Source organism: Hibiscus syriacus, unplaced genomic scaffold (assembly GCF_006381635.1).
Source record: "Hibiscus syriacus cultivar Baekdansim isolate YM2019G1 unplaced genomic scaffold, ASM638163v2 tig00112000_pilon, whole genome shotgun sequence".
Lineage (NCBI taxonomy): Eukaryota > Viridiplantae > Streptophyta > Magnoliopsida > Malvales > Malvaceae > Hibiscus > Hibiscus syriacus.
Window position 1 is genome coordinate 1,142,981 of NW_024063235.1, and position 11,535 is coordinate 1,154,515.

An 11,535-nucleotide genomic window follows, 5' to 3' on the forward strand; every position below is an offset into this window, starting at 1 on the left:
ATTAAATTAAAAATTACCAATCCTTTTAGAAAGAAAAAGGATATTCGATTATCTAAAGACGTAGGTTGAACCTTTTATAAGTTCTAACGATCTTTTGTCAAAGAATTTAAGTAAACGAACATTTCTTTTTCTCTCGTTCCATAGGTGTGGTCAAATTTTAGGGTTTCACTTGACGGGATACACTTTCATTTTTAAATTATCGGAAGTAACTTTCTTATACGTTAAGACATTCACTTCACAACAAACCTAAAATGAAAGGGCATTACCTTTAATCCAATTTTTCAGTTGAGTGAGTTATGCTTGTGAGAGTATCATACCTATTATCTAAAGAGTGTCACATACTTAAATAAATAATTGAACCTAGATTAATACATTTAAAAGAGCACATACACTTAAATAAATAATATTTAAATTTGATTAAGCAAATATATATCATAATTATTTTAAAGTGACATATAATAAATACCTTTAATACTAGTTCATATAATAATGGAAAGAAAATGCTCATCATGTTATATTTGGTATATGCATAAAAATATTAAAGCGAAAATTAAGACCTATATATATATATATATTAGAATGCACAAACACAACATAATATCTTAGATAGAAAACATATTTAAAACATATGGATACCTATACCTATGGACAATACAAAATATATTACATATGCACCATATTATGCATACTTATGTGCACACGTGTGTGTATGTATATATATATATATATATATATATATCACAAAGGACAAAAATAGTAAATACAAAAAACAGGCGAATCAAAGTGCAAAACAACAAATAAATGAAATAAGCATACTGTGGGACTAAAATACAAACTAACAAAATTACATGCTAAATGTTAAAGGTAACATAAAGGAATCTAGAACTTAGGACTAAAATGTAACGCGCACAAAATTTGAAGATAAAAATCAGAAACTTTAAAAGTCACGAAATAGGATTAAAATGCATTAAAAAAACTGGTGTGGCCCACAAAACAAATAACCCATCCTTAGGCACTCAAACGACTATCTTTTACCCTAGATGAAACAGTGCCGTTTTGGCAACTGAATATATATAACATTTTGGGCCAAAACAAATAACTTTAGTCCATTTCTTAGCTATCCCTTTTGTCATTTTCTCTCCTCGCCGTTTTCTCTCAACTTACACTTCTATTTTTTTTCACTCTTCCTATCCGGGCAAGGCAGCCGCTATGATTGCTGCCACCGAACAAACCCCGATGAGGGGTTAAACAACCCTAAATTAAACATTTTCTCAAAAAACCCCAAATACCTAAATCCTAACCCCTTTGAACCGAACCCCTACAAACCCCGAAGGTGTTCGACAGTATTTAGAGAACACGAAGAACTTACCATTGATAGCTCAATGACATTTGGATCATAGGGGACGTCGACGATGTTTCTTCTCAGATGGGAAATGTAAGTCATTTTCTTTTTTGGGTACTCGTTTTTTATTGCATAAAAAACTCTCTCATTTGATTCAATTTTTTTTATTGATCGAAAAAAGGTCCCTTTGATTTTGTGGTGTTGTCCTAATATCTCTAACTCCCCGTGTTTTTTCTTATGATATTTTTGTTTTTTATTTATTTTTTCTTGCGAGGGATTTGGAGTTTTACACCGAGGAGGCTTTGCCCATCTACCACTGTCATGGTAGGGGAATGTGGCAGCGTAGGACGAGTGATTGATGGCACAGACGAGTACAAGGCATGGGTACATGAGGAAGGCTCCAGTATGTTACTGATGATGCTCGTGACATGCATCTCACGCTCGAATATAGGACGGTTAAGCTTCGCTGGTGACGTGACTGGTATCCTTTAGGGTAAAACCCTAGGTTTTGTTGCATCTAGGTCGTTGGAGCTCAAAAGATCCAACGGTGGATAAACGACTACATATGACTTTTTTAGGGTTATAAAAACCCTATTTCTAATCTTGATCTAGACCGTCATATTGGTTAACAGATTTGACGGCTCCAAGCTTTCGGCAGCGCTAGACAAAAGAGGGGAATTCCTAGCCACCTTGGACTTGTATGAGTGGGCTTGCTTCAGTTGGGTATTTAGCCTTGTCAATCTTTTGGGCTTTGTTTAATTTTGTAACCTTAGGCTTACAAACAAAATTAATAAAATGTTAACTATTTGCTTTAAATTTTAGCATATATATATATATATATTCGATTATAATCGTATGCACATTATACACACATATATATAATAATATATTATGAAATATATATTCGTAATAACAATACTATAATATATATATATATATATATATATATATATATATATATATATATGTAGATAGATAGACATGTAAAATGATGAACCATATATATATATATATATATAGACATATAACTAGTAATAATAACTAATAATTAATCCTTATATAACTAGTAATAATATAATATATATAAATAACTAATTATAACAATAATATATATAAATAAACCCAAACAAAACATCGAATGAAAACCCCAGAAAAAATGAACATCTACAACTGCCCCTCTTTGCTCATTGTCGTGCAAAGAGAATAGAGAAAAGATCAAAGAATGGTCATATTTGTCTGGTTATGAGGAATTTTAAAGGTTAATATGTTCTATTGTAATTTCAGGGTAGGTTGTATTTGATATGCTCTGCTATTTTTTGGGTAATCATATCTGAAAAATTTTGATTCACTTTTGTGCTCTTCAAAGAAGGTTGAATTGAAGTCGATTTGCTTCAGTGCTCTTCAGGAAGACCAAATCTGAAAGAAGGAGGATATGCTCCACTACTCTTTAGGGGAAATCAAACTCAAAAAAGTTTTGATCCACTTTGCTGTTATTCAGGGAAGATTGAATCAAACTTGATTTGCTTCGCTGCTCTTCAGGAAGACCAAATCTGAAAGAAGAAGAATCTACTCTAATTTTTCGGGTAATCAGATCTTGAAAATTTTTGATTCACTTTACTGCTCTTTAGGGAAGATTAAATCGAACTTGATTTGCTTGAATGCTCTTCAAAAAGACCAAATCTGAGAAAAATGAGGATCTTCTCTGCTACTCTTTAGGGAAAATAAATCTTTTAAAGAAATTTGATTCACTCCACCACTCTTTGGAAAAAATTGAACCGAGATCGATTTGCTTTCTTTGACATCAATAAGATCGAATCTTGATGTCATTCGAACCCTTTCTTTTTGAGGCTTTGAATTGGTTTCTTTTATCTTGAGGTTTCAGTGTTACCTACTTGCGATTTTCTCTTGGAAGACGAGTAGATACTTAATTACATTTGTTATTATGAATTTATGAATATCATGATCATGTTTATGCCTAAAATGTGTGAAATAATAATTTTTTAGTGTATTTTCTTTTTCACAAGAGAACCCTCTATCGTTTTCCATCTTGTGACTCAGTCCAATCTTGGGCACAAAAATCACGACCAGTTCACCCCAGCTGACAATCTTGATCAGATACTCTTTGGTTGGACATGTCCTTGGTTTTCTTCGTTCTTGAAACCATACAATATTCATGACCAGCTGCTTGATCAGTGACAAACATCTTGGATTAACCCTAACTTGCTTAAACTTTCTATGCACCCCAAGGTTTTAATTTACCGGAACCTATCACTATGCCAACCTCATGCTAAAGTCATTGTCAGCTTCAAAACACAATAAATTTTCCAAATATTTTTCATAATAATACGTGATGATCCTGTTTTTCAATTCAAACTATATGTATTTAATTTAAAAGTAGGATGCTTACAAAAAGGAGTTAACAAGAAAAATAACTCTTTTTATTTATAGAAATGTAAAGAATTTTTGGGTAAATACATGGTAAACTTTTAACTGGAAAAAGTAAAAGAAAATGAAGTAGGCGTCCCCAGATATGGTACGAATGCTTTTGAACTGGAATGCCATAGAGTGACTTAAGTGTAGCTTATGTTCAAGGGATCTCGAGAATTATGACAATGCATAAGGGTGTGAAGTTCCCTCTAGACTACCAAATCTTTAGATATTAGATGCCATAAACCAGTATTGGATCTCATCTTCATTCAATTTCTTTTCTGGTTTTTTTAATCGAGACTTTTTAATCTCCAGTCCCACCTCTGATCATCATTTGAAATTACTATTTGAACCAAAAATCATTTCAACTTTACTATCAGCTCAAGACCACCATGCACGAATCATGAATTTAAAAGACACTCAAGCCGCTCTTTGTGGGTTTTCAACTTGTGACCTTCTTTGGTTTCAAGACGCTATTTACGGATTTTCATCTTGGACCCCCTTTCGCTTATTTATTTTTTCATTTTTTTGTTTTTTTTTTCTCTTCTTTTTTTGCTTTATCTTCAGACAAAATACTTCTTGACCGCATCAGAGTTAACTGGGTTGGGTTATTTTGGTCCATCAATCTTAGTAAGGATCAAAGCTCATCTAGAAAAAAGCTTTCTTCACAACATAAGGTCCTTCCCAATTTGGCATCCACTTTCGTTATATATCTTTTTGAATGGGTAGGATCCTTCTAAGAACTAGATCTCCCTCTTGAAACTCTCAGGGGTGAACTTTCTTATGATGTGCTTGTATCATGCGCTCATGGTACATCTGACCATGACAAATAACTTTCAATATTTTTTCAATCACATTTAATTGGTCATGTCTGGATTGTACCCATTCTGTCTCATTTAATTTGACCTCTGAAAAAACTCAAAGTGAGGGAATTTCTACCTCAATGGGTATCACAACTTCCATACCACAAGCTAAAGAAAATGGAGTTGCCCTAATTGACATCTTTACTGAAGTTTGATAAGCAAACAGAGCAAAGGGTAACTTATCTTGCCGGTCTTTATAAGCCTCCGTCGTCATCTTCTCTATAAGCCTCTTGATGTTCTTATTGGCTGCCTCTACTACCCCATTCATCTTCAGCGATAAGTAGTGGAATTATGATACCTTATCTTGAACTGTTCATAGACTGATTCCATCATCTTATTGTTTAGGTTCAAGGCATTGTCGGAGATGATTCTTTCTGGTAAACCATAACGACAAATGATTTCCTTCTTTAAGAACTTACATACTGTTGATTGAGTGACATTTGCATAAGAAGCCACTTCTACCCATTTAGTGAAGTAGTTTATTGCTACCAAGATGAAATGATGACCATTTAAAGCCTTGGAAAGAATTTGTCCAAAGACATCTATGCCCCTCATAGAGAACGACTACAGAGCTGTCATCACGTGCAATGGATGAGGAGGGGGTATAGTTCTTATCTTCATAAATCTGGCACTTGTGACATTTTCTGGCATAATTGATACAATCGGTCTCTATTGTTGACCAATAATACCCAAATCCATTGGCATGGGTACAACACCCCCTCATGTACTTCCTCGATGATTATTTTAGCTTTCTTGGTATCCACACACCTCAATGGAACCTTATATGGACTTTTCTTGTACAAGATCTCACTATCAAGCTCATACCCTGCAACTATCCTTGTAATCGTTCTTTTGTCATTCTCGGTTGCTTGCTCAAGATAACTTTGATATCGAATGTATTGAATGATACCATAATACCAAGGATTTTCATATTCTTCTTCTTCTTCAATGTTAAAGAAATAGGCTGGATACTCATAGCCTACATCTCAATGCTCATCATATTCGAATGTTCATTCACTTTAAAAGCTGTCGCCAAAGTAGCCAAGGCATCTTCCATTTGATTCTCTTCTTTTGAGAGGTAATTGAATGTCACTTCTTTAAATTCTTCTAAGTTTCATGACCAATTTACGGTATTCGATTAGTTTGGGATCTTTTATTTCCCATTCACCTCTGAGTTGATAAATAAACAAGAGCTAAATCCCCATATACTTTGAGTTCTTTTACTTTGAGCTCAATGACAAATTTGAGACCCAAAACACAAGGTTCGTACTCGGCCGTATTATTTGTACAATCAAAATTCAACCGACTGGTGAAAGGATAGTGTTTTCCACTAGGTGAGGCCAATATTTCCCCAATTCCATGTCCCAAGGCATTCGAAGCACCATCAAAGTTCAATTTCCAATGTTCATCGGTAGATGTAGTTTAATCTTTTACTAAAATAGCCATCAAATCTTCATTTGAGAAACCAAAACTCAGCGGTTCATACTCTTCACAAGCCCTGCTTGCAATGAAATCTACTGTAGCACTCCCTTTAATGGCTTTCTAGCTAACGTATTGAATGTCAAACTCTGACAACAGAATCTACCACGAGCTAATTTTTCCAGATAGTGCAGGTACACCCATAAGATATTTCAAAGGGTCAAGTCTGGAGATCAACCAAGTGATGTGATACAACATATACTGCCTGAGCCTTCGAGTAGCCCAAACTAAAGTACAACATAACTTTTCGATCGATGAGTACCTTACCTCGCCGTCAGTGAATTTTTTGCCGAGATAGTAAATTGCTCTATCTTTCTTCTCAATTTGGTCATGTTACCCTAAAAAACACCCCCATTGAGTTCTCAAAGACTGACAAGTAGAGAATTAATGGTTTGCCTGAGATATGTGACACTAAGACGGAGGTATTTGACAAATATTGCTTGAGTGCTTCAAAAGCTTCTTAAAAATCATCACTCCATACTCTTGAGCTATTTTTGCGGAGAAGGAGAAAAATGATATCACATTTCTCGATCAATTATGAGATAAACCGAGCGATGTAATTTAATATCCCCAAAAATCCTCTTACTTCTTTTTGTGTTTTTGGGGGTGGTAAATTTTGAATAACTTTGACTTTTTCTAGATCTATTTCAATCACTTTTTGCTTACTACAAACCCAAAGAGCTTCCCAAGTGTTACCCCGAAGGTACACTTACTTGGATTGAGTTTTAGTTGGCATTTCCTTAACCTATAAAAGAGTTTCCTCAAATTCCCAACATGCTATTCCTTTGTTTTGGCCTTTACAATCATATCATCTACATAAAATTCTATTTCTCTATGCATCATGTCATGAAATAGTGTTACCATGGTTGTCTGGTATGTTGCCCCTGCATTCTTCAACCCAAACAACATCACCTTGTAGCAAAATGTTCCCCACATGGTGAAAAACATAATTTTTTTCGATATCTTTAGGGTGCATATTTATTTGATTGTAGCTAGAGAACCCATCCATGAGAAAAGCAGGGAATTTCCAACAGTATTGTCAACCAACGTGTCTACGTGTGGCAAAGGAAAATTATCCTTCAGACTAGATCTATTAAGATCCCTGTAGTCAACACATATACGAACTTTCCCGTCCTTTGGTACTGAGACAATAATTTCCACCCACTCAGGGTATTTGGCCACCTAAGGAAACCAACATTGAATTGTTTCTTTAATTCTTCTTTAATTTTTAGTAGCATCTCGGGTCTTAACCTTCTAAACTTTTGTTGCACAGTTCTACATTCTTTCTTTACGACAATTTGTGTACCACCAATTCTGTGTCTAAACCCAACATGTCTTCATATGACCAAGAAAATACATCTTTGTACTCTCAAAGCATTTCAATCAAACTCTATTGTTCTTCGACAGATAGGGTGGTGCCAATCTTTACTTCTTTCCTAACTTCATCCGATCCAAATTCAAACTTTCAGTGGGCTCTTCATGAGGCAAAATCTGTTTATACTTCCTTTCGACCATTTTTAGTAGTTCAGAAGGTAAATCACATTACTCATCATTATCGCAGCCCTCGATATCTCCTTGACATATGGGCAGCTCAAAATCAATCTCTGGGTTAGTGTTATTGTCATTCATGCTATTGATATCTGAGGTCCTGAAAGAATAAATGTAACACCCATATCCCGTATACCTTTTCGTACACGAAATATATATGTCACTTCACTTTTAATTTTTTTTCCTCTTTTAAAAACCCGTAAAATTTTATTTCCAGATTTTCTTAAAATATAACATTTTTAATATAAAGCAAAACATTAATTGAAATATGATAAGAGGTTTTACTTAATTACAATTCAGAGCATTTTTCATACTTTAATTACATGCAAACTAAAAGTTTCCAAAACAAAGTAGATTGTCTTATAGTTTCTGAGGAGTCAACCTTAATTGATGATATCCGTTGCTAGTAATGCACTCCTTATTTGATATGTCTCTGCTTTTACCTACGCGTGGAAGCAATACACGTTAAGTAATTACTTAGTGAGACTTAATATTGTAAAGAAATCTTTATGTATACATAAGTATGTCATATTTATTTAGTTCGCACTAAATCGTATATTCTTTAAGGATCCTATAATCCTCCTCAGTTAAACCGTATTCCATTCCCACTTATCTTAATTATTTTTAGTATGCCTAACATAGCTATCTTTCTTTATATTTTTCTTTTGTTTTATTTTTCTCTTTAGTCATTATTCTTTATTTTCATTGAGTGCACCCCTTCATACTTATAATGCACCATTATGCATTTTCATTTATGGCATTTTTTCATGCCAATAGTGCACCCATATGCATTTTAATTATGGCACCCTTTCATGCCGATAATACACCCATATGCATTTCAATTATGGTATCTTTTCATGACGATAATGCACCCATATGCATTTCAATTATGGCATCCTTTCATGCCTATAATGCACCCATATGCATTTCATTTAAGGCATTCTTTCATGACTTTTATACGCTATTATACATTTCATTTATGTTATCCTTTCATGCCTTTTATACAATGTTATGCATTGTTATACATCTAGTCTTTTACTCAAAGGCATTTAACCTTTAATCTAACTGGCATGATTGCCACCTTTTTGTCAAATGCACAGCTAGGCCATTAATCTTTTACTCAAAGGTATTTAACCTTTCATCTAACTGACATAATTGATACCTTTATGTCAAATGCACAACTAGGTCTCAAAGGCACTTAGCCTTTCATCTAACTAGCATAATTGACACCTTTCTGTCAAATGCACAACTAGTCCTCAAAGACACTTAACCTTTCATGTAATGGCATAATTGATACATTTCTGTCAAATGCACAACTAGGCCTCAAAGGCAGCTATCCTTTCATCTAATTGGCATAATTGACACCTTTCTGTCAAATGCACAATTAGGCCTTAAAGACACTTATCCTTTCATCTAACTAGCATAATTGACACCTTTCTGTCAGATGCACAACTAGGCCTCAAAGGCAATTAGCCTTTCATCTAACTGGCATAATTGACACCTTTCTGTCAAATTCACAACTAGGCCTCAAATGCACTTAGCATTTCATCTAACTGACATAATTGACATATTTCTGTCAAATGCACAACTAGGCCTCAAAGGCACTTAGCCTTTCATTTAACTGGCATAATTGACACCTTTCTGTCAAATGCACAGCTAGGCCATTAATCTTTTATTTTAGAACAATTTATACTATAATAATTATTCATAATATCAATTAACTCTTTCAAATCATTATACACTCTATGGTTTATCCCTATAGTGCCAATGTAATAATTCCAAAATCTTCTTATAATTTATGTGGGTTACACCCACAATACCAATAAAGTAATTCATATAATTTCTTAGTATTTTCACATAAAGTTCTTAAACGGAAATTTATAAGCAATTATGAATTTCTTAACTTTTTGCACCAAAAGTGCCCATACGAAATTCATAAAACAATTACGAATTTCTTAACTTTTTTCCCACAAAGTGCCCATATCGAAATTCATAAACAAATTATGAATTTCTTAACTTTTTGCACACAAAGTGCCCATATGGAAATTCATAAACAAATTATGAATTTCCTAACATTTTGTACACTTAGTGTCATTATGTAATCACCATACATATATCAATCAATCATACATCTATAACTAATGTAACATATACGTACATACTAAATGTACTCACCTGGATTGCCTCGCTAATGTATCCAAAACACAAAGTTGATTACTCAGGTACTTTGCCTTTAGTTTTGCTTAACTCTGGAGTTTGATTTCGATCTACTCAAGTATCCAACAAATACATGCACAATATTAATTGTTAGTATATTTCCTAACAATTATACTTAAACATTACTCAAGAGTACATTATTATATTTTCTATAACAATCTTAGCTTATCTTCACATTTCTGGCTCAATAGTATCGATACCCCTACCATGGTATGGATACTACTATACTATGGTACCGATACCATTTCTGCATTCTGTTAACAATTGTATCGATACCATCCTCATAGTATCGATACTCCCCTCTTGGTATAGATACCACTTGAATCGGTATCGATACTAGTCAATAGATTCTATAGATTTTAAGCATATAGTACCGGTATTGTTCTATTAGTACCGATACCCTTACCCAGATTTTACATTTTTCATCCCGAATCTTACCCAATTTTGGTCAAATTTCCTTATGTTTACCTCTAACCATACTATTAAACTCCTCTATACTTATCCTTACTAACTTTCATTCATTTAGCTTCTTAAAACATCTAAAATCTCTCAAGCTCACTTGAATTTAAGAATCACACCATATTTTCTAACTTGTTTTTAAACTCATCCAATGCTTCTAATCTATTATTTACTCTTTGACAAGTCATATATACTAATCAACCTCAATAAAAACACATATATCAAAATATCATTCAAAAACCCATTTCCTTAAATCTCATAGAAAATATCCACCACTTAGTTTTAATCTTCTTTAATCCTTCCTTAAGCTTACATATCACTTCATCTTACCATAGCAACCCAAAATTTAAAGGAAGAACTAATTAATTGATGTTTACCTTATTCTAGAGAGAGGACAACACTACCCACGTGAGAAGAAGAAAATGAAAAAAAAGCATAATTTCCTCTTTTTTCTCCCTCACAATCCCTAATAAGAGATATATTCTAAATTCATTTTCCCTCTTAAAAGACCAAAATGCCCTTTTAATTTATCTATTGTCACAAATTAGCCTAAACACTATTCCAAATCATTTCCTCATCTTTTACCATTTAATCAAATAAATCCTCACATTTTAAATCTTTCAATAAAGTCACTTTCATGATATTTGGGGTATTATAATAAAAAATAAGAGGATACATATACATATATATATAAGAGAATCTATCCCATATTAAGATAAATAGAATGAAATAATATATACATAAATAATAAAGCATGAAGAAATACATGGGAGAATATTTTCCACTTCGTGAATTAATAGAAATACATCTTTCTTTGAAAATTAAAATAGATAAATTAACCCTTTACATAAAATTACCTATTGCCCCGGGTTTAGATAACAAGGAAAATTTTCGCTCTGAAAAAGTTTTGTAAACTACATGTAACTCCTTTGTAGTCCAATTGTTAAACACAAAGCCTGGCGATACGGGGTAAATTCCTATATCCATTCATTCTTCAGCCTCATTATCCAGTATGACATTAATACCTAGATCTCCCAAGGCATCATCGACAATCAATTTCTTAACCTGCTGGCTTCCTTGAAACATATGACTTCCAAACATAAAGGTATCATGCAACGGTGGGAAAGTCATCGACCCCCAACTGAGGTCCTATCCAGCTAACCTCGCTCTTCCCCTCTCTTGGATCTTTTGGATTCCCTT